Source organism: Lactuca serriola, chromosome 1 (genome assembly GCF_051521515.1).
Source record: "Lactuca serriola cultivar US96UC23 chromosome 1, Lser_US96UC23_V15, whole genome shotgun sequence".
Taxonomy (NCBI): domain Eukaryota; kingdom Viridiplantae; phylum Streptophyta; class Magnoliopsida; order Asterales; family Asteraceae; genus Lactuca; species Lactuca serriola.
In genome coordinates this window covers 28,793,595-28,818,618 of record NC_136408.1, presented here as the reverse complement: position 1 = coordinate 28,818,618, position 25,024 = coordinate 28,793,595, and the positions used below count along the sequence as shown (strand labels likewise).

The 25,024-nt window shown below is 36.4% G+C and overlaps 1 non-coding gene across 1 annotated transcript; it reads left to right on the top strand.

Annotated features, from left to right (window-relative positions):
- The first annotated feature begins 23,669 nt into the window (after positions 1–23,669).
- Positions 23,670–23,773, top strand: LOC145080820 (small nucleolar RNA R71). Its single transcript, XR_013695402.1, has one exon. It is a non-coding gene; the product is annotated as a small nucleolar RNA R71 (small nucleolar RNA).
- Positions 23,774–25,024: the final 1,251 nt, after the last annotated feature.

The following is a 25,024-nucleotide window of genomic DNA, read 5'->3' as shown; positions in this document are numbered from 1 at the left end:
AGTGGCCTAATACTCCTCGAATCTCTCAGCAGAATGTATCTTTTATATCGCTACTTGTGATACTATAAACTGAGTGGGTCAGGTTAGGAAATCTGATGAGTATATAAGGGTTTCAACCCACAATAATATAATTATTATATTTAATAATCAAACCATTAACCCAATTTCCCATCGCCATTAACTTATTTACTCTTAGGGATCTACCCTAAGGACCATCTATGCAGATAGTACTAGTTCAGGATAACTCCATGTGAGTTGGAAACTTTAATGCAGGAAAGATGTTCAAGGAGTGTAGCATGATATTGAGACTTCATTACCATGGAATTGTTTTTAGTAACAAAGTTCCAATGGAACATTCTGTAATATCGTTGGCTAAGGTGTTGTTTGTTTTTCTGAAACAAAAATTCAAAAAGTTTGCGAACTACCTCTACAAACCTCTGCAGCAGAAGATGTTGACCAAACGACTGTAAACTGTAATAAAAAGCATGCTTGTTTTTGTTAACATCTGCAGAGACATTAAAAAATTAAAATAAACTAATTTAATAAACCGAAAATGGTTTTTAAACACAAAAAATTTAATAATTGTACTCTTAAAACATTGAAATAAATTTCATACAACAAAATTAGTCTTACAATAACATTTTGCAATAAATTTCATACAACCAAAATTTAATAATTCTTATTCGATATTTTGCATCAATTACTCGACAACTTCATCTTGTAAATGAGTCATATATTCACGGTCCGCAACAATACTATGTGTTGGAATCTCATCTTCATCATCATCAACGACTGCATTGTTATTCCGAACCAAGACATTTGGTTCATCGTATCGTGCAAAATACTCATCACTTAGTCCCTCTCTTCTTATAAAATTATGAAGCGTGAAACATGCAAGGGTAATGTTTCGTTGTGTAACCAACGAGAATGGTGTCATCCTCTTCAATATAGGGATCGTGCTTTCAAGACACCAAAAGCACGCTCAATGATGTTCCAAAGTTTTGCGTGTGCATGGTTAAATTTTTCTTTATTCGTCAATGCACGTCTTCGACGGAAATCTCCAAGCCAATACTTCACATTACGGTACGGTGCCATAAAACAATGTTTGCATAGGCGACATCACCAAGATAATATTTATCTGTAAAAAGGAAAAAATAAATAACTAAATAAATAAAAATCATTCATTTTTTCAAACTAAGATAAAACTATTTAAATAACCATAAACTTACCTGATGGTGGTAACGGGAATGGTGCATGTGGATTTGCTAATGCTTCTGATAATATTCTAGAATCATGTGCTATCCCTTCCCAACCGGCCACAACAAGCGTAAAAATCATGTTGAAGTCACATATTGCCAACACATTTTGGTAACAATCGTCTTTCCCATACTTCTATATAAATCTCGTTTGTTTGTAGGGACAACAACATGTACCAAACTACCAAAGTGCCATCAAGTGCACCAACTACTCGCTTGAACACCCGTCGTAGCCTCTTATTATGTCCCAAAATGTTTGGATTCGGATTAAAAGAGGTTGGTACTATAATGTCATAGGAAAAAAGCAACATTTTGTCCAACACTTCATGAAAAAACTTATGAATTGTTTGCTTTGAGTGTTGAAATCTCCGCTTGATAATCACATAATGTTGGTTATAACCGATCATCATAAAAAACATAGTCATCTTCTCCTCAACCTATACATGTTTGCTATCTTTTAACACGTAGTTTACTCTAAAATGAGCACATAGCCGGACAAATGATTCACGGGACATGCGTAGCACTTCAACACATTGTAGAGGATTATAGTGAAGTAACTCTAACGTAAATTCATGTCCCTTCATTTTCGAATCGTTGTCTCGCACTCATTTGACACCCCTTTTTCAAAAGTACCGGATGTACAAGTAAATTAGAATTATAAGTAATATCTTTTTTTCGTGATCCATTAGGAACCTATTAATCAACAAAAGTACCAAATAACATAAAATAAAACTCAAGAACCAACTAACATAACATAAGATTCAAGTACCAAATAACATAACATAAAATAAAACTCAAGTACCAAATAACATAAATCTCAAGTAACAAATAACATAAAATTCAAGTACCAAATACTACAAATAAGATTCAAGTAGCAAATAACCAAAAAAGATAACCACATAGTTCCAACACATGCAATTAAAACCTAAACAACTCAAACATATAAAGTTAAAGAATAATCTTTCCATCCTTTAAAACTCCTAAACTTATAGCTGTCATCTCGATCCATCCTCTTAATATATGTGGTTCATTGGGTAAATTTAACCACATCTCTCTTATATTCATTGTCCCTCCAAAAATATGATACGCAACAAATCGTAGAGGGTCTACTGGGCCTAACTCGAGCAACTCAAGCTTCTCTAAACATTAGGGAATTATTGGACCTTGAGTCAAATGGCGTAGAGATTTTTGCATCTCTAGTGTTAAATCATTAGCAATAATAGAAGCTTTAGGTGAGGCACAAAAAGGTGGATCAGGTGAGGCACTAGGAGCTCGAGGTCTAGAAGTTGAGGGTTTAGCCCTTTTGTTGGGTTACCAAAAGGTGAAGCAGCAGAAGGTAAATCAGCAGAGGGTAAAGCAGCAGAAGGTGGTGGTTGAGTAAAATGCTCACTAGTATGATTAGAAAAGTAATCATCCTCATTTATGTTAATGAAAGGGGCGTCCATAAGCTTTTGTGGTGCGACATAGAAAGAAGATGATCCATGTCCCGATGGTGTTTGGAATGTGGCATAACTGAGATTACCAGAGGCATTGTTTCCATCAAAGAGTTCTACACAAAGCTCTAGAAACAATAATGGGACGGTTTTCAAAGAAGTGGCTTTCGGATGTCCCTAAACCCAATCAATGTAGCAAAAGTAATATAAGAATAAATGGCAACTGTATAAACAAAATACATCTAAAATATTTGTAAATATATATATACCTTTTCAAAGTCCTCCCACTCCTCATTTGTTAAGTTAAAAGTATTTGTTTGTGGATTGTAAAGGTTGCCAGTTTTGTTTTTCAAGTATAACCATCCTGTGTATTTGGCTTTAAAGTTGTCATAGGCGTTTTTCAATTTTATTTGATTCAAATCCACACCATACTTTTCCTTAATGGCTATTCCTAACTTGTTCCATGAATGTTTGTGCAAACTCAAACCTTTTCTACCCACAGTTTGTACTTCTTCAATACAAGTATTCAATAAAAATTTTGTTTACTCATTAGTCCATGTATGTTTATCTTCCATTGCTAATAACAAAAAAATATGGAATACATACTTTAGCAAAATATATTAATGATATTTCAACATAATAATAACTTAAATTGATGACATTTCAACAACAATGTATCATGAATAAAAAAACATATAAGCAAAGATTATACAATACAATCAGCAAATAAGCATACACTTGCATATAAATTTATGATTTCAACAAATATTTTAGAATATTCAACAATAGTTTTAGCATATTCAGCAAACATTTAAGCAAAATTTATGATATTTCAGCATTTATTTGTGACCATTCAGCAATAAACAATCACTATTATAGTTGAAAAACAAACAACATACAACAAAAATAACAATTCAGCAAAGATTTTAGCATATTCAAAAAAACATTTAAGCAAAAATTATGATATTTCACCATATAACAGGTGACCTTACAACAACAATAACAATTCAGCAATAAACTTGCATTAAAAAAACAAAATCACCAACAGTTTCTAATTCAGCAACATCATCTTCAACAAAGAAAAAAACAAGAAAAAACATATATATATATATATATATATATATATATATATATATATATGTATATATATATATATATATATATATATATATGTATGTATAAACGATTCAACAACATATATGCAGAAAAAAAGGAAATCAGAACCAATTTATGATTAAAAACGAATCCAATTGCAATATTTCAGGAGGAATCGATAGAAATCAGAAAAAAAAAAAATTACATACCTGCGAGGAATAGTTGGACTGCCGGATGAAGACGGATGAAGAAGGAAGAAGAAGGTGCAAATTATGAGCGATTCAACAAGATATATGCAGAAATAAAGGATATCAGCACCAATTTATGATTAAAAAAGAATTCAATTGCCAATTTCAGGAGGAATCGATAGAAAACAGAAAAAAATTACATACATGTGAGGAATCGTTGGACTGCCAGACAAAGAAGGAAGAAGGAGGCGTCAGCGAGGTGGAGATTGATGGGCAGAAGACGATGCGTGATGGGCAGAGGTGTCGTTGTTCGTGGTTCGATTTCTGAAAAAAAAAAACAGTCATATGTTTTTTTTTTTTTTTTTTTTGGATTTTTTAGGTTTAGGTTTGAAGGGGTGGGAAGAGATACAACAAGTGCTTTCCCAAGAAGCACACGGGCAGAGGTTTTAAGCCCCAAAGACTTCTAAAAAACAAACTGTTGCGGGACTAAAAGTGTTGCACGTGTGTTGCGTCGCGCGACAGTAAGAGTTTTGAAAAAGGTTTTTTTAAGAAAAACAAACAGCACCTAAGTCTCTGTGACTTTGAAGCCTCGACATCACAGAAGGACAATGCATGTAAGCTTGGAATTCTAACTCATTCTAAGTAGTGACAAGAATTTGGAAGTGTGAAATGAGCATCATTGGAATAGTGTCCAGTCAATCTGTTCACAAAGGAAGGACCATATAGAAACATAGTATGCATGTTCATAACATGACATGACTGATATTTAATTCAAGTTTTTAGTTGATTACTCTAAACATGATACAATGAATAAAGTCTTAGTTATTATGGTGATTAAATAATAAGATTTTAATTTTAATCAATAGTTTTGAGACCATAGTTAATTAGGTTATTATTGTGTTTCACTTTGCATGTTTTACTTCCTCAATAATTTGATTATTCGAAATTCCACAGTCGCTCATACTTTTAGAAGTAAGTAGTGAATTAAGGCTGTCATGAATTGAATTGTAGATTGTCTATGGAGATTAGACATTACAATGGTTGCTATAATGTTCACAAGTACTTAGAAAATAAGTATTTTGAGTATTAGATAAACCCACGCTTAGAGAATTCCTTCATGGATTTTATCATGAGTAATTCTGAGACGATAATATCTTATATTCTTAAAATAGAGATATATGAGTTGTGGTTTACAAGTTAGTTGTGCATTGATAATACGTAAACACATCAGTAACTTGATTTTATAAAACATATTGTTGTGCATGATTTGATGAGTAAATAGTGTAAGCATATAAGTCAAAGTTTATTCGTTCCTTTTGACCTAATAGGAAAAGCAATATCTTTGGGCCCCTCGGTGATTCGGTGTTGACTTATAAGTGCTAGGCCTAGCCAAGACTAAATTGATGTGTTCGATTAGAAGTCTTATGTCGTCATCACAAATCATAAATCAGGAAACAAAATCTTGGAAAATTAGCTTGATTAAAATCCATGCCTCATGTCCGTACAATATCTTGTAAGAATGGAGAGATATTTGATCACTTGTCTTAGGACAAGTAACTGACTGGGCCAAAGTCCGACTTCAACTTTTGGAAGCTACAATTTGCTGATCAGTTTGGAAGTTATACTGGCAATTATAGTTATAGACTTATCCAAGCGGGAGACTGTTGGATTGGGTGTCTAAGCCCATAACTATAATTGGTATAAACTTGAATTGATAGTAGCACAGTCCTTTTGGGTTGCCTCAAACCTAGCAATTGGACATGATGACTTTTAGAGCGAGAGAGAGAGAGAGAGATTAATTTATTATGTGAATAATAAATTAAATAAATGGTTTATTAATGTATTATGAAAATAATATATTAATTAGAAATCATGTTATTTAGTTGATAATTAATCAGAAATTAATTGAAAATAATTTTGGGATTAATTGGATTAATTAAAAGTACAGTGATTGTTTTGTTATTTATTAATAGTTGAGAAAGGAAGGCTTTAGAATCCCTTGGAGGAGCTGGACGAAAATCTCTAGGGAATCCATATGAGATTTCGTCCAAGGCCCCTTGGATAAGGGGTTCTGGGTTGCTTGGTCACAAAGCAAAGGATCTAGGGATATCCCTTAAACCCTAGCTTTGGAACCAAGTTTCCTCAACTATATAAGAAGGTCCCTAGCCCATAATTTCGTCCATGCTGTAACATCCCAATTTCCAAGACCAAATTTTTTGTTTTTAATTAAGTGACTTATAAAAACCGTTTACTGAAAAACATCATCAATATCATATAAATCCTTAAAACCATAATCACATGTCTCAAAAGTCATATCATCAATAGTAATAATATCAGATTACAATCCCATGGATCTCAAAATGCGAAAATCATATGTGTGATGCGCTGCTACCGTGCCAGCTCCTTCCCCTTCGATGAAGAGGAACCTGAAACCAAAACTGAAAACCATAAGCACAAAGCTTAGTGAGTTCCCCCATCATACCATACATAACACATACTGCCAGGCATATCTGGGTGCCCAACCTACCTTGCTGAGCATATCGGGTTGCTCAACCTACCCCTGTTAGATATACCGGGGTGCCTAACCTACCCCTATCAGACATACCGAGGTGTCCGACCTACCTATCCAATTTATCTCAACCAATTACAGGGACTATTTCACCCCTATTACTACCACATCAAACATAACATAATAATACTGTCAAGCATACCAGGGTGCCTAACTTACCTCTTTGGCCCTATCGACCAGATATGGGGACTATTCCCCTACTACCACTCTCGCATAACATCATATCAGGCTATCACATAAACATATCAGATAGCGCAAAGCAGAAAATTATCACGCATACAATTATCCATAATCGCTCCTACTAGTGGGCCGACATTGTGGCCTTAGACCCACTTCTACTAGAAGGTAACTCACCTCATAAAGCTGAGTGTTGAATCTCACAGAAAGGGATCTCTAATAGCTGCTCCAATGACTCCTGGCTATCATAATCATAATGACACTCAATCAGAATTTATAACACTACTTAGGGTAAAATGACCATTTTACCCCCTTGGCATAACTTAAACCATCCCTAAGGCCCAATTCTAACTTATTAAATCCAATGCACCCATGGCCCATCAAAGGCTCTCTAAGGGCCCACTAATGGCCCAATTTTCTAAATTGGGCCTAACCTTTCAAATGGGCCTTTTCACAATACTAATAAGTCCTTAGCCTAAAATGAAATAATCTCAAGTGGCCCAATATGGCCCAAAAGTACCAAAACTTCTAATTCCAAATTCCTAGGCCCATAACTATACCCCTACAGTGGCCCACGGGGCCCAATAGTCCAGGCCCAACCCTCTAAAGCCCAAAAAGCCCAAGGTAGCCACTTTACATGCGTACGCACGACATACCTGGCACGTACGCCCAACATACACTCATCTTGACCGCAAACGGGAAGTTGACCCAGTACGCGCAGCGTACCAGGGTGTACGCTTAGCGTATTGGCCAGCTTCCTTGGGAATTCATTTCTGACTTAATCCATTAAGTCCTTACGTCCAAAATGTAGATCCAGGTCCTTTAAGACCTCCTAATCCATAAAGTCAAAAACTTTATGTGCTTGCATGCATGGTTGGGGTCAAAACATGATTTTGGTCCTTTTAACAAGCTTTATGACAATCAAACACTTGCATGGTTGTGGCTTAACCATCAAGGTCCGATTTTTATTACTCTAAGTGCTTCTAAGAGCCCAACAGGACAACTCTTATGTTCTGAAACTATCAAGACTCAAGCAACCTCAACAATGGAGTCCAAAAGTGATCCAAAACACCCCAAAATCAAATCTAAACATGCAATGATCAAGTTTGAAGCTTGATACCTCAAATGAGTCAGAAATGGTGCTAATCTTCTGGATCTACAAGCTCCCTTTGAATCCTTGCTCCTTCTTCAAACTCCTTTCTCTTCTAAACACAAAAACAACACTAAAATGCTCTCAAGTGGCTTCCAAATCACAAGAATACACAAATATGGGTTAGGGTTTTCGTGGTGGCTGTATAAGGGTGAGAGGGAGGCTGGACCAAAGGCATAAGGTCCTTTAAATAGGGATAAAACCCTAAAAGTTAGGGTTTTAGAACCTGCACGCGTACGTTGCGCATACCCTTTGGTATGCTGGGCGTACGTACATGGCCTTCCCTCCCCATCCTTTTGAGTACACTGCACGTACCAGGCATGGTATGCCCCGCGTAATGCCTCTTGTAGCCCAAAGCTTAAGGCCCAACTATCCTGGCCCAAACCAACAACAACCCATTATTCAATAAAATAAATAATATTAATACCTGCAAATCCCAGATGTTACACATGCCTTCCCTCTAAGAGCCTTGGATGAAATCTTGGCTCTATTATCCTCTCTCTATAGTTTTCCTCTTGCTAGCTTGGGTGTGATTCCATTAGAGACATGACACTTGTGGTGCTTTCTTCCAAGAGATCAACAAGAAGGTGTTCATTTTTATTTGCTACAATAACAATAAAGGTATGTAATCCTTAACCCTAATTTGGTATTTTCGAAAATAACCTAGGGTTCTTAGGGTTCCTTTTGATGTTCATAGTTATAGATTCAATAGAGAAAACATAGATCTTGATTAGGGTTGCATGCACACTTAAGAGCTTAAGTTTTGTTTGTTTTACATAAATCCAATTAGTGGTATCAGATTTTGGCTTGTTTTCTATTGAATTTGCTATAATGGTTGAATTGATCTATTAGGGTTTATGGCAATTAAACCTTCTAGGCCATGAATTTTGAAATTAGTGTTTCTTAGACCCTAATTTTCGAGAATTGGGTACGGGTTGTAACCCTTACCTTGCCTCCCAAGTAATCGATTTTAGGGCAAGGTTTCTTGATCCCTAAGTTTTCGATTTTAAGTTGAGGATTGAAATCCTTACCTTCCACCCCAAGCAAACCTTTTTTGAAAATGGTATATGTGGTTTGGGTTTCCTAATTTTTGTAATTTTTAGTTTATCTATTAAATAGAATAATTATAAAATTAGATAAACCTACACCCATTTTTTCAAAAATTTGGGGTGAGGATTAAATTATTTGATTAATTTAATTAGATAATCCTACATGATTATTTAAATGTTTAATTAATTATTTGGTTTATTTTTAAATTAATTATTAAATTTTCGAAATTTAAATATAAACCTAATATTTTTAAAATTTTTAAAATACACCTTAAAATTAAAAGTTAAATTATTACTATATGTATAAGACTAAGTCAGTCGAACCGCTAGTACGCCTCATTCACGAAGCCATACTATAAGGAGAGTTTAAGGAAATGGCCAATTAAATGACCGCCATTGGGTATCTATTCTTACCCACCGCTCTCTTGTATGGTGGAGGGTCGTTAGCCGAACAAGTTTGATAGGACAAATTAATTCTTATTAAAAGTATAATGATATTAGAAGTAACTAAAACCTTTTATTTAAAATCCCAATCTTAGTTACTTTAGGAAAATGTGAATTTGTATGCTAATCCATGAAAACGCACATCATACTTTATATGTCGTTAGTGGAGCGTGTTTGGTTAACCGACACATTAATAGAGACTATAAAGAGATATGATGGACATCTCAAAAAATTATCGTTGTTGTTGGAGTATGTATGGTTAAACGACACATCAATGTGAGATGATAAATGATATCAAGGTTGTCAAGCGAGTTTGCATGGTTATTTACATCTCGTTTGTGATCCTCGGCATCCCAATCACAAAAGTGAGAGCATAATCCGAGATTAAACATGCCACTGATTAGATTCAATGAATCTCAAAAGATCTAGGAGTTTCATAAGATTGAAGTTGGTAAAAGCCTTACCTACCTAAAATAGATTCGAATTTGATTACGACATCCCTATTCAAAGTTTGAATCAAAAATATGGATCCTAGCCTTAATTTAAAATTGATGGATTAATAATTAAGGATTAATATCAACTAACTTGCATTCTCTTTTCTCCCATTATAGATGTCTAGTCAAGGCAATAATGGTCTTCCTTATTATTTTGGAAATGGTTTTCCTCTTTCTTCTGAAGATGATCTTCCACTTTCTAATCAAGGTGAAAATGTTTTCTCTTCTTTGGGAAATTGTGGAACTGGACGTCATGCTTCTCTAACTCCTCCTCCTCCTCCTCCTCCTCCAGTAACTCTCCCCATGCCACGTTTCCTCGAGTTGAAATATTCAAAACTACTCAAGAATTATTGGAATGTTGACATCAACATGAAAATTATGTGTGTGCGCATGTTCTGGAAATGAAATCGTACATTGACAAGTTGGATAGAATGGGTGTCATTCTCTCTTCTTTCACTTCCTAATTCATATGGTCAGTTCGTTGAGAATTTTCATACGAGGAATATCGACATGACCCTAATTGATCTGAACCAAATGTTGATTGTTGTTGAAGCAGAAATGCTTAACAACACAAGCAAAGCAAAAGTGATTGAATGGTCTAATTCCAAAGTTTCCATGGACATTGACAATAGTGACAATAGTGGTCCAAAACAGATTTCTGTTCCCAATGGAAAATGATTGACCAAGGTGAAACTGTTTGATCGTATGGTAAAGAGAAAGGCTAGTCCTGAGATAGTTCCATGTGTTAACACTAAAGAGTCCATATGTTTCTATTGTTAATTGAAGGGACATTGGTTGCAAAGCTACCCAAAGTACCTGAAAGATTTTAGAGATAGTGAAGCCAAGTTGTGTGACTCTACTTTAGGTACATCATCTAACTCTATTATCTAAACAAATTACTATCCGTAGACTCTTAATACATGATGTGATGATCACATTTTGACGTTATTGTAGGATCCAAGAGAAAGAAAGAAGCTTAAGAAGAGTAAGTTATATCTGATCGTGAGAGATGAACTTCAGTCACATGGTCCGATGATCAAAATTTGGAGCTACTGCTTGGGAGTTAGGATAATTTAATAGATTGATTAGGAGATTTATAGAAACATAGTTTTCATTTTATGCATTGTAAGGACAAGTTCTTATTTTTCGTTTATTATCAATAAAAGTGAAATTTTGGTTTATCTAGTTGGCTTACTTTATATTTTCTTACAATTGCGTCAATGAAAGTGTTGGTTACATTTCTATTATTAGCAATTTTAATTTTGGATTTGATTCTTATTATATCACTTTTGGTAGTGTCATAATTAGCTAAGTAGAAAAAGATTTTCATCGCCCAAGTTTTAATTGGATAGAAACTTAGAGTCACGCAATTTGAATTGCATGATGAGAATCTTGATCGTTGGAAGATTATGAATAATTCATTGATCACATGTTTATGTGAGTTGAGTGAAGGACTAATGGATCTATTACATGTTGATATGGACTATTCAGATCCACCACAAAGGATGAAAAATCTATTCATCATGATTTACTGATGTTTCAGTAAATATGATTGTGTTTATAATATTAAGTACAATCCTGATACTTTAAAAGGATTGAAAGAGTAGTAGAACGAATATGAAGAATTTATTAGGTAGAAAGATAAGATTTTCTACAATATAAAAGGAAAGGAGAGTACTTTAGCATCATGTTTTATGATCATCTTAATGATTGTGGAACTATATCACAACTGATCCTCGAAGAACATCTTAGTGCAATTGTATGGCTAAGAAGAGAAATCGGATATTGTTAAAATGGTTCAATTGAGAGATGAGGCATACTTCATTTCCAATCAAGTTTTAGAGCCATGCTCTAGTCACTACATATCGTATCTTGAAAACTTATTTCATACTAAGTAGGTTTATAACACCTCATGAAATGTGGAGTAATAATGTTTTCTTAATGTAACAGATTTAGAATTGGAAGTTCTGATGTTTTGGTTAAAATAATGGATAAACTAAGACCAATTCTATGAAGTGTTTCTTGTTAGCAATCCACACGTATTTGTGAATATTTGTTTTAGCTCGTCAAGGAATATTCCTTGAGAGAGAAACTTATATGTTAAGAAGTCAGTGGGAGTCTTATTGATCTTGAGAGTTTCAAGAGTCAGTGGATAATAAACCTTTTTGTTATCACTAGCACACGACCTGAGGTTGACAACCTATCGTGTTAAGTTGACACATTATTGTTTATGTACACCTTCCAATTGAGTTGGCAATGCTTATGAGTTCTATGGTTCTCATTTGACTGCAAAAAACAAAGCATGTTGGTTAGTGAAAATATATTGATTAATATAGGTGAGCTGCTTAACAACACGAAAGCACTGGTAGGCTCTTGTGCTACTAGAGGGAAAGAAATTTAGAATAACAAAGTTCATCCATTAAGGCAAGCTAAATTTGAATTTGGTTTTTTCCTTAAACTTATCTTATTATTGTAGGTTGGAAATGATAGATTCACATGAATGGGAATGTATACACCATAAAATCTAGTGTAACGCCCATGTTACAACTTCTTCCTTTTCTCTCTAGATTTTGCCTCGATTTACGTGCCGTTTATACCCCGAAGCCCCGGTATCATTCCCGAGCCCCGAAGAAAGATCCGAAGCCTCAAGGATCCCGAAGAGCGTTATTCCCATGCCGAAGCTCTGCCTGCGAGGAGCCCGGTTTTTGTGAAGATCTTCCAGATCTACGGAGAAACACTACTTCTGCAAGCCGTAGTGCTGCCCGATCATCTTCAGATCAAGTGAGTGTGTAGCCATTTTCTTCCAATGCAATATTATGAAGTATTTTATATAAAATACGTGCTACATGTATATATTTTGTTGTTATATGTGTGAATGTATATTCACTTTCTTCTATCTCATAGATCTGATTTATTCTCTATGAAATACGTGTTATGTGTGTGTGCCTCATCTGTTATGTGGAATATGTATTGATTAAAGCATGATATATAGGTTTTTAAACTATGTATAAAAATGTATATTTTTGTCTACTAATATGTTGGGTAGAACATGGGTAGATAGTTGGTGTGTAATAAACAGATGAGAGGCCTCGGTGTTGTTGGTGTTATTCTAGTCATTCAGCAGAGTATGGATGACGACCACGGACTATTCTAGACTGTCATGTGGAACACTAGCAGGCTCATAACCTGTAGGTGTTGTGAACGACGTGTTCACCGGTGTACTCTATCCCCCTCATGGTTTCCTTTAGGATATTTATTACTAAGGAAGCCCCTTTGCAGTAATGTCCGTCCCGATGAAAAATCCTAGATTAGGTCCCTTATAATAGATGTTGTTTTAGGGACGTAAAGTGAGGATAACGAGAATGGGTAATCGGGTTTATTGTTAATTGTTAAATTAAATAATTATTGTGGGTTGAAAACCCTATATGCTCACCAGGCTCCCAAGCCTGACCCACTCAGTTTATTTGTATTACAGGAAGTGGCGCAAGAGCTTAAGATGGACGAATCATCAATTTGTTTTGTTTACAAGTCTATATATATATATATATATATATATATATATATATATATATATATATATTGTTGAATGACTTGTAATGTTATCGTTTATGCTTTATGATCTGTATCGGAACATGACATCCCGACTTTTGATTATGAAATGAAATCATATTTCTTTGTGAAATGTTTTGATAAATATCTATTTTATTATGTTTTGTTTTTGGGAACAAATTCCGCATCTCTTTTAAAATTAAAAGGATTTACTCTGAAAATGTTTAAAAAGCATAAATGAAATCGGTCTTTTCTGGCCGAGATTTTGGGGATGTCACATATAGGTGGAAAAGGATTTTGCTCTAATTTATGAGAATAATTATGAGAAAACACTTTTCCTAGTAGATTTTAAAGATATGATAAAGATCAACATGGTTATTGGTTATGGTGTATAAGCTTAAGAAGGTGTATAAGCTTAAGAAGTCTAGTTGGAGACTTATCAAAGCACACATGTAAGCTATCCAATGAAGGTGTATAGGCTTAAGAAGTCTAGTTGGAGACCTATCGAAGCATCACGTATCAAAAATATGAACTTTAGTAAGAGAGTCAAAAGTATTAATTTCTAGAAGTTCAGTTGATTTCTGGGTAATTGTTAAGCTAACGGAAGGATAATTGTTATACTAGTGGGAGCATAATTGTTATGCTAATATTGTATGTGTTGGCAATACTATTCATATGGAACAAAGTTTTCAATTTTCAAATTGCAAAGTTTGGGAATTGTTTCTCTATGATAGACTTAAGGGAGAGGGCACTCCAATTTTGTTTCAAATCTAAAAGTTTAGATTGAAGGGTGTAACACTCGGTTTCAAATCCCTTCATTATTCGGGGTCATGGATCAAATCATCAGTTATCATAAGGCTTCAGACCTTGGGGGAAGAGATAACTAGCCCTTTTTGGGATGATGGTATTATAGATTAAGTGATCCGAGTGTTTGATTGTGTTTCGGAGCCCAAGAGTATATTGGTGATTTTATAGTTAGGGTCTTTATGAAATGTGGGTTTGTGTTTGGGAAGTCTTAAGGCGAGGATGAGTTGATAGAAGTGTAGAGATTCTCTTTCCTTTCTGTGGATATAAAGAACGTCGAAAATGGACTTGGAATGAAGGAGTTATGACCGATTGACATTTAAGTGTTTTGGAGCTTGGTCGAGTACGTGTGGCGTACTCACCAAGTACGCAGGGCGTAGTGGTTGGATGGGACGAGGATGACTTTTGAGTACGTCGGGCATACTAAGGGGTACGCAGGGCATAATCCCTTCAGATAGAAACCTTAATTTCTAGAGTTTTACCCTTATTTAAGCTTCTTTTATTCATTGAGGCTTGCCTCTTATCAGCCTCCATACCTCCTAAACCCTAATTTCGACCCCTAGCCAGCATCTTGGAGTTCATAAGCTCTTGTGAGGGATTTTGGAGTGTTCTTGAGCATTTTGAAGAGATTGAAGGTTGTTGAAGGACCATCACTTGGAGATCCAGAAGTTATTCAACTTTTTCATCCTATTAAAGGTTAAAAGCTCTCATCTTGACATCTCCTTGGATAGATCTAGTTTGGGGTGGTTTATGGCACATTTTGGTCCCTTTGGTTTGTCTTTATCAGGTTGAGCTTGTCCCAAGAGTTTGGACACCAGATCTGGACGTTTTAGGTGTCCCAAATGCATAAAAATGTAATCTTGATAGTTGATATCAACCCATGCATGTGTATTAGCCCTTTTGTTGAAGTTGTAAAGTTAGAACTTGGATTTGGGACCCATTGAGCCATGAAAAAGCTCAAATTTAACGACTTTATGAATTAAGGCATGATTTGGAACTAGATCTGGGCATTAGACGTCGTGGCTTAAGGGATTAAGACCTTTTCTAAGTGGAATGGGAGCAGGGTGAGTACACGAGGCATACCTCCTAGTACGTAACACATACTGAGTCGAGCCGATGTACACTGAGCGTACCAACTGAGTATGCAGGGCGTACTCAATCTGTTTGGTTATCTTGATGTGTTGAATTTTTTGGCCTTGTCCATTAACCAGAAGTTTGACCAGGGTTGACCGTTGGATATTATGAGCCTTTTAGGATATTAGGCCTTCTCGGTTAGGTCTATGTTGGGTTTTGGGCTCAATTGAGATATTTAGGCCTTATTGGGCCTTGTGGTGCCACTTAAGGGATTTGGAATTATGATGTTAGTGGATTGGACTTTGGATTTTAGCAGAGAATGGAAAGGGTTAAAACGGACTTTTACCCTGAAGGTTTGGGCATCGGTCTAAAATTCTTGTTTGGGTCGAGAATAAATTATTGAAGGAATGTTATTTGATCTTGTTAGTAAGAGGATTTCGATAGCAGCTGCTTGAGTGTCCGATTATCTTGGCTTTAGGTGAGTCTCCTCAATGTAATCTGGGTCGAAGGCACCATTGCCGTCCCATTGGCTTAGGTATTATTGGAAGACCAAGGGGTGACCCTTGGAATTTGTATGAAATATCTGAAAGTGGCTCCTAGAAAATCTATATGCAAGACTAGGGTTTGGACCTTGGCAATTAGGTAGATAATTAGTGGTAGATTGTATGCTAGTGGTTTTGTGATGCTTGCATGGAAGAGCAGGAAGTGGCTCACAGAACTTTTCTATAAGACCTAGGGTTTTGGCCCCGACTTGGGAAGGAAAGACCCATGATATGGCTCGTGGCATAATGGTAAGACTATGGCTGCCACTGATGTGTGTTGACTCAACTAGTTTTAATCCTACTTTTATTTATAGAATAAACACATAAAGGCAGTGGACCTATCAATTGCGGTAAAGCTAAATAAGTAGGGTATCGAATACAGGGAACGGATAATTAAAACTAAAAACTAATTTTATCTAAAATTAAGTAATAAAAAGGGGTTTTCTCTAGTTTTATAAGACTAGAAACTTACTAACTAATACTTAGACTAACTAACTAAAAACTAGATAAACAAAGATTCAACTAAATTCAATAATGAAAGGAACTTCTGTTTAGTTCAACTCAATTGATCCTATGGTTGATATTATGGTAATAGTGCAATGGATTAATTCTTCTATCGGTTACCGATTCAAGTGATTAGATTCGCGTTCGCTGCATTAATCCTTAGAGAACAAACTAACTCAAACAGTGGCCAGTTATCTAATTTAATTCAATTCACTAGGTTATTTATTCGGGTTAATTTATACTTGTAATGGTTAACTAATTTGGTCCTTTAGTTAATCTCTTGTTGACGGTTCATCACACAAGCTCACACATGAATTTACCTATCTTTCTAATTAATTCTAGTTTCACATTCGCTAATCCTAGTCATATAATAAAGTGTTCACATAAATCATATGAGATAAACAATTAAGAGATGTTCATGCAGCTTAATTATCTTCCTATTAACAGAAAAATAGTTATCAGTCACACATAAGGTTCTTTACCAAGCTAAAATCAACAAAATCACCAATATTAAATCAATCCTACCATAAATCAAACCATAGTCTCAATATTGTCTCCCCAAACAGAGGTTAAAAGGTTTTAGCTCTTGATTGAGGTAATTGACAGCACAAAAACGAAATCTAAAAGTCCAAACATGATGAAAAACAATAGATTAAAGTAAGAATGATGAAAATTTGCCTCAATTCTCCTTCGTGATTAGATTTAGGGTTGTATCTTCGTTCTCCAGATCTCTTCTGACTCTAATTCGCAGCTTGCTTCTCCCCAAGGGTTCCAGAATAATTTGTGTCGATCTGAAAAGTCGTTTTTATAGAGTCGCCCCGACTCGCCGAGTCCATCCCTTAATTCCATACACGGTAAGTCAAGGAGTCTTTATCTTCTCGAATCTTCGATGCGACTCGCCGAGTAGTCTACCCTACTCACCGAGTACCTTGTGTTTTTAGCATTTTTCTTCTTTTCTCAACTCCCAAGCTCCCAACCGCTTCTCCTGCTTCCTTTTGCTTCCGAGCTTCGCTTTTGGACTGAAAACATAATCCAAACACTTTTAAGTATCTTTTGTCCATGATATGCAATTAATTAGTCAATAAATGATAAAAATCTATACTTAATATAAGACTAAATATGCAAATATCAAAATATCCCACACTTGAATTTTGCTTGCCCCCATGCAAAACTGAATTTTAGTACATTAGAATCACATAGGACAACTCCAATCGTACCCAGCCATTACGCCGAAACCGCAATGCGTTCATTTGTGTCTAAAATTTCCCTAAACCCCCCAATATTTCAAATACTTACAATCCTCATAAACATTCACCCACTTATCCCGAACAATGCTCATTTTATGCATCCCTCCGAATCCATCCGCAGAAAACCTCCTATTCTCAAGGTATTTTTGGTTGAGCAATCAAAGCATACATAATCTAGAAAATTACAACTTTTCGATACCACTTTGGAGCTATTGGAATTCTTCACTTCTTTGATAATTTGATCTTGATTTCTTTGAATTTACCACCTTCTTTGTTTGATTTTTGGTATCTTCTACTTTTGAACTTTTGGAATTTTGATGTTTCGATCTTTACTTTGATTGCTCCAAAATTCTCACAATTTTTCTTGTAATTCTCTCTCTCTCTCTCTCTCTCTCTCTCTCTCTCTCTCTCTCTTTTTACATGTACCTCACTTTTTTTTCACTCAAAACCTACATGCTTAAGCAAGGGCGCTCAACTTCAACCTTTATTGGCTAAAGATAATAATTTTCTTGGATACATTTCTGGTACACGATGCTAAACATATTGCATCCTTCGGGCTAAGCGAGGTTGTGTTTTTGTCCCATGATTTCACTAGAATAAGGAAGCCACAAATGCACTAGAACGTATATAGGCTCAACTAAACATTTGAGTTTTCATGCAATTATCAACATAATTCCAACATGGAATCCTAATTACTTTTACCAAAATTTCTAAATTAAGTCCTAAGCAACTTTTTTGGTATGCAAAATGTTTTCAAAATATACCTAAATTACGATATTAGGATTCTAAATTTACTAAGATGTAACCAACCCCTACCCCACACTTAATTCATGCAATGTCCTCATTGCATGTAATGCATGAAAAGAAAAATAAAAATAAAAATAAAATATAGAGGGAATTGGAACAAACTCCCTTGGGGTAGCAGTCGCTAGACTGATCATCTTCTATTAAGCTCCTACTTCAATCGACTTTAGACATGGGAACAAGTCATCCATGTATTGGACATCAAATCGCATGTGGGTAGCTCCAAATGTGCAGGAAAGATACTGTAAAGTCTTCAGGAATTGATTACAAAGATAAAGTGATCAGATGGTGTAGCTAACAGCATCAATTCAGCAGCCCTTGTGGTAGATAAATGAATAACTCGTCGAGTCATATGAACGACTCGTCGAGTCATATCGCAATAATGTTGAAGTCGTGAAAATATACAGCGACTCGTCGAGTAGGACAAATGCACTCGGCGAGTCATTGCTGGGTGGAAAATTAATAAACTCTATCCTGAATCCAACTTTTAGTGGACTTAAAAAACTTCCCATTGCTTCAGTAACCATTCACTCATAAAACCTTTAGGACCGGACTCGACACTTAGACTCAATACGTCGACCTTTCTTGACTTGTTTCCATGTTTTTCTCACATTCTCTAGACTTTTTATGCAAGCATTTCCTAACCCAAATTCTGAAAGAAACCAAGGCAAATAGAACATCAAGCACATAATTTTAAGTCCTAATTAAGACTTCAAAACACACCAAACAAAATAAATAAAAATTGTTCAACAAAACACAAATAAAAAAAGAAACTAATTATCATCCTCTTCCTCATCATCGCCATGCACAGCCCCGCTCCCACCAGCTCCTCCTTGCCTTGCACTTATCCTTTCTTCCCAACTTGGAACATATGGAAATTGTCCCCCCATCTACATGTGGAATATAGAAATGTTCAAATAATCGGATGAAAGATTGGTTTGTAAAATTTAAAATCCGACCCAAATCATCTAAATATCTCCTCCCTTCCTCATTTAACCACTTCGGGGAAACATTGTCCTTGGCCGGAATAATCGGTGGATCATGGCGTGCTTGCTCCCGTCTTGGTCGAACCCGCCTTCCTGGTTCCTCGGGTCCGATCATGACATCGTCATGTGGGATAGCGTAATGACCCCCTCCATAATCCTCAATGATGCGTGCCCTGCGAAAAAGAATAGGATTAAAGGGAGATGTCGGGATCTCCGTCAGCAAGTTCCAAGAACCACTATTCATTAACGCATAAGAGTGGGCTAAACGTGTCACGAACATGCCACCATTAAATTTTGAACTTTTGCGGTCGTTGACCGCTCCCTCCGCCAAGTACAAAGCTATGCACCATGGAATGTTGCAAAAATTCTTAGGTGTAATGATGCTCCAAAGAAAGAAAACATCATGGTTAGAAACCTTGTCATCATCTTTGCTTTGGTTAATGGTGTTTGAAATAAGACGGTGAATAAGGCGGTGCGTAGGTGATCATATGCTCCCTTCTTAAGCCGACTTCGGAATGCAAACCTTGTTAGAAATGGTGTTCCACCAACTTGAACTTGTGATCCCTTCCGGAAATGCTTTATGGCAATGCTCCAAAAAGGTACGAAATGCATCCGTGTTGACCAATTGTTAGTCATATATTCCCAATCTCCAAGCCAATTCCACCATAGAACAATGACGAACTTCGCCCCCAAGACAATAAGTAATACTTCCGGGATTATAATAATCATCCACACCCTGGAAATGTATTGTGGAAAAGAACTCCAAGCACAGCTCACGATAGATCGGTTCCTGAATACGAAAGACACGACTCCATCCATCACACGTGATGGATACTCCATTGTGTACAAACGTCTTGATTATATAAGGAGCCAACTCCTCTTCATAATGAACTCTCCCCAACCATTTCCAATCAATTATATTGGGGGCACAAATCTCTTTTTGCTGGAGTTCTGCAAGTTTCTTCTTCCACTTAGTCCTTGATGAATTTGAGTCGATTCGTGGAAAATGCAACCAAGGAAAATCTCATTGACTTCCTCGAGAGCTTTGACCCCGTGAAAACATGTTTTTGCTAAAAAAAATAACAAACAATCCATAAAACACCGAAACACTTTAAAACAGAATCTACCTGGGTTCCCGACTGGACTCGTCGAGTCCATGACCGACTCGGAGGGTCTGATGAACTGCGCGAGTCAGTCGACGGGTCAGTGAAAATTCACCCATAAAAACTCAAAATTGGTCCAAGGGTTTGTCCAAGAATGTGCATAAGGTGTATTAGTGCAAGAACATCCATCCAAAACACCATAATTAAACCAAAATCAAAACCCTAAAAATTCACAAAATTTAAAAAACGGGTGTTCTATCAAATTGACTCTTCTAATCATCTAAAAATCATGACTTTAACAGTAATATTGAAGAAATTAAGTACCTTGCTTGATGAAATTTGAGAAATTTGAAGAAAATTGGAAGAACTTGATGAGTGCTTGAGAGAGAACAAGAAGAGGCGTACGGCGAGTATGGATGAGATATGTTCAAATTAGGGTAAAAACCCTAGTTTTACCAGATGTAAAAAATATAATTATTATTATTATTATTTTTTCAGTAATTAAAGTCGACCCGTCGAGTCAGGGTCAGACTCGGCGAGTCGAGTCGCGAAGGAAGGTTATCTGGATTTTGAATAGACTCGTCGAGTCAGGGTACCAACTCACCGAGTCACTTGCAAACATTTAAAAAATTACATCATTTTGCCATCTATTAATAAATATTGTTCAATCCACCCCACACTCAGACCATGCGTACCCTCAAGCAAACATTTTTGATGAATTAGAAGATGAAAACAGAAAAGTCCTAAGAAAATCAAACAAAAACTAAAACGAGAAAGATAAAAGAAAGCAAACTCTTATAACGGGTTGCCTCCCGCCAAGCACTTCTTTTTGAGGAGTCTTTAGCTGGTCTCCCTCCCATCTACGTTTCTTCATTTTCCTGCATCGGGAATGCACGCCTAATCTTTTGCGGTTTATACTTTGTCTTGTAGGCGTGTATCTTCCTCTTATATGCCCGTCTCAATTTTTCTTTCCTTTTCCCTGTGGCATCTTCTTAAATTGCCTGCTTGATCCGCTTCCCCGCCTTCTTTTTCTTCACTCCATTCTTTGGCCCCATCTTTTGTACTTCTCCTTCTTCAAACGTAATTACTTCATAATTGGAAAAGACTCGGGCTCGAGGTTTGGTTGCATGTGACTCAATGGATGAGTTATTAGCATCATCACTCCCAGCCTTTGCATTCTCCTTTTCTCCCAAGCTTGCCTCCTTATCAAGCCGCCTTTCTTCATCTCTTTGTATCATCGTATCAAGGCAAGCTACTTGAACATTTTGGAAGTTACAATAATTTTTAACACTTTCTCTTTTTGCTGCTGGACCTTCCAAAGGATCTGGAAAAATCTTCATGTCAAGAACAGGGAAAGAACTTGTAAATAGCAAGTCTAGGTTGCCCACACTTCTAAACTTTTCGACTGGACTCGTCGAGTCTGTCGATGCGACTTGGCGAGTCGATGCGTATTCCACACATTCCATTGATTCTTCCGGATCAGTTCCCTCCAACAACTTCTCTATTTCTTCTAAGTCTTTTTCAGCATCAAAATTTTCTCCAGAAGGCAGTAGAAATTTATTTGGATCTTCTTCTTGTAAGAGTGCAAGTTCCTTTTGTAGCAATTCATCATCCAAATCAATAGAGGAAACTTCTTCTTTTCTTGTTTCATCTTGCTTAATCTCTTGTATAGCCTTAAACACTATTGATTCATCTCCTACCCTCAATGTTAGTGTGGACTTGCATACATCTATCAATGCACATGCGGTATTCAAAAATGGTCTCCCCAAAATAATTGGAATTTTGGGGTCTTCTTCCATGTCAAGCACTACAAAGTCCACGGGGAATACAAATTTGTCAACTTTTATGAGAAGATCTTCACAAACACCTCTTGGATGAATGATTGTCTTATCTGCTAAATGGATCTTCATATTAATCGGCCTTGGCTCCGGTAAATTCAGCTTCTTGAAGAAAAAGTATGGCATTAGATTAATACTTGCACCCGAATCGGTCAATGCTTGAGTAGCAAGTATATTTCCAAATTGACAAGGAATCGAGATGCTTCCCGGATCGCCGTTCTTTTCTGGTAGCTAATCTAATACTAACTCCGCTACTTCAGCCATATCTTTTCTAGCAGCAAAGAGACCATTAAGCAAGTTTAAATATTTAGGTGTTTGAAGCATCGTTTCAGCAAATGGGATGTTGACTTGAAGGGCTTTAACATGTTCCATGAAAGTTCTTTACGCTTTATCCTTTTCATCAGGTATGGCTCGAATTAGATATGGCAGAGGCAGCCTATAAGGCATTAAAGAAACAACAGTTTTATCTTCAGACCTTGGACTCGTCGAGTCCATTAGAGGGAATCGGCGAGTCGTGACGGGTTTTGCTGAACTCGAATCTTCTGTCTTTTCTGCATGCTCTTTTGTTGAGACCTTTTGTGCAGGGGTCAGAGGAGTGAAAATTTCCCCAAAACTAGTTGTTATAGCATTCTCATTCTCCATTCTCGGATTATTCTCGGTTTTACTTGGAAGTTCACCCGGTCTTCTTTGATTGATTTGTTGAGCAAGTTGCCCCAGTATGTCTCAATGTTGTGGATAGATGCTTGTTGGTTTCTAAGCATTGTTCTTGTTTCTTGGATTGCAACATCATGATCATTATGTCTCTTTTCTGAAGCAGCTATAAATCTAGTAAACATTTATTCCAAATCAGCTTTCCTTTCCACAACCAGTTCTTCCTTTTGGTAGAAACCCCTCTCTTTTTGCTTGTATTTCTCTTCCTTTGCCTTTTTGTATTCTTCGTACGGGAGCCATTCCTTCTTGGGTTTCCGCCAATTTTCATCGTATCTGTCACCACTTGAATAGAATACTTGCGCCTTCTTGTTTCCATTCTCATCCAAGTCACAATCTTTAGTTAGGTGAGGTCCCCTATAATTTTCACATCCTACCCGAATAACATGGATTGTTTGATCCATCTTTGTCATTTTCCTATCTAAATTGTCTAGTTTAGCCATCATTGCCGCCATGTCATCGTTAACCGTGTTCACTACCCCCTACTTACTTCATTTTGCGGGTTATGGTATTTTCTAGAATGTTTAGAGAACTCTTCAAATAATTTTTGATCACCGGGGGTGCCTTCTTTGTGAGCGGGCCTTGCGAGTCCAGTAATTGCCTTGTTGTAACATTAACCCCATCATAGAAGATGGAGACTTCTTGTTGGCTATTAAGGTCATGGTGTGGGCAATTTCTTAGTAGACTTTTGTACCTTTCCCATGCCTCATAAAGGGACTCTCCGGGTTGTTCAAAGTTAGCAATAGCTTTCTTCAACTTGGCTATTTTAGAAGGTGGGCAAAAATGGTCAATGAATTCTTCTTTCATCTTAGCCCATGTGGTGATGGATCCGGGAGGGAGTGACTTGAGCCAATCTTTTGCAGCACCCTTGAATGTAACTGGAAGCATGCGAAGTAGCTGGGTCTCGCGATGCACATTTGGAACATTAAAGTAATCAGCTACATCATTGACTTCATCCAAGTGTTTATAGGCATCTTCGTGGTCTTTTCCATAGAAGGGAATCTCCTTTAGTTGAGCAAGTATGTGACCCTTTAGTTCGAAAGTAGTAGTAGTGGGAATTGTGGGTTGCACAAGTCCCGGGCCGGTATCGTCACGCATCTTCTTCTTCCATTCCCCTATGGGGACTTCATCGATGTTAGCCATGATAATGGCTAATTCGTCGCCGGAATTGGATTCGTGCCCGAATGTAGGTTCTTCCTCTTCTTCGGTTTCGTATTCGGTGTCCTCTTTGATTGGGTCTTCTATTGCTATAGAAGCGCTGGAAGCTCCTGATTTGCTGCTCTTATTCTTGTTGAAAACGGCTTTAAGATTCTTCAAAGGCGAGCTTTTTGAAGAAGTGGTTTCGCCAACGATTTTTCCTTTGTTCTTCTTTAAAGCAGACTCCGGATCATCAAGTGGAGGAACCAGTGGAGTGTTAGATCCTCTGGTCATGAAACAACTGCAAACAAAACAATAAAAATGCGTAAAAAGAACAAAAATAAAATAAAAACTAAAACTATCAAACAACAGTGAACTCGCCGAGTAGCTTCGAGTGCACTCGGCGAGTAGGCTGTATGAAACAGAAAAATTTAGACAGAATTAAATAAAATGATTAAAACCAATAAATACTAAAACCTAACCTACTTACTAAAAATAACTTTGCGCAAGAAAAACTAACACAAAGGATCGATAAAATTAGGAATTAGATTTAATTTTTGAACCGTTCCCGGGCAACGGCGCCAAAAACTTGATGTGTGTTGACTTAACTAGTTTTAATCCTAATTTTATTTATAGAATAAACACATAAAGGCAGTGGACCTATCAATTGCGGTAAAGCTAAATAAGTAGGGTATCGAATATAGGGAACGGATAATTAAAACTAAAAACTAATTTTATCTAAAATTAAGTAATAAAAAGGGGTTTTCTCTAGTTTTACAAGACTAGAAACTTACTAACTAATACTTAGACTAACTAACTAAAAACTAGATAAACAAAGATTCAACTAAATTCAATAATGAAAGGAACTTCTGT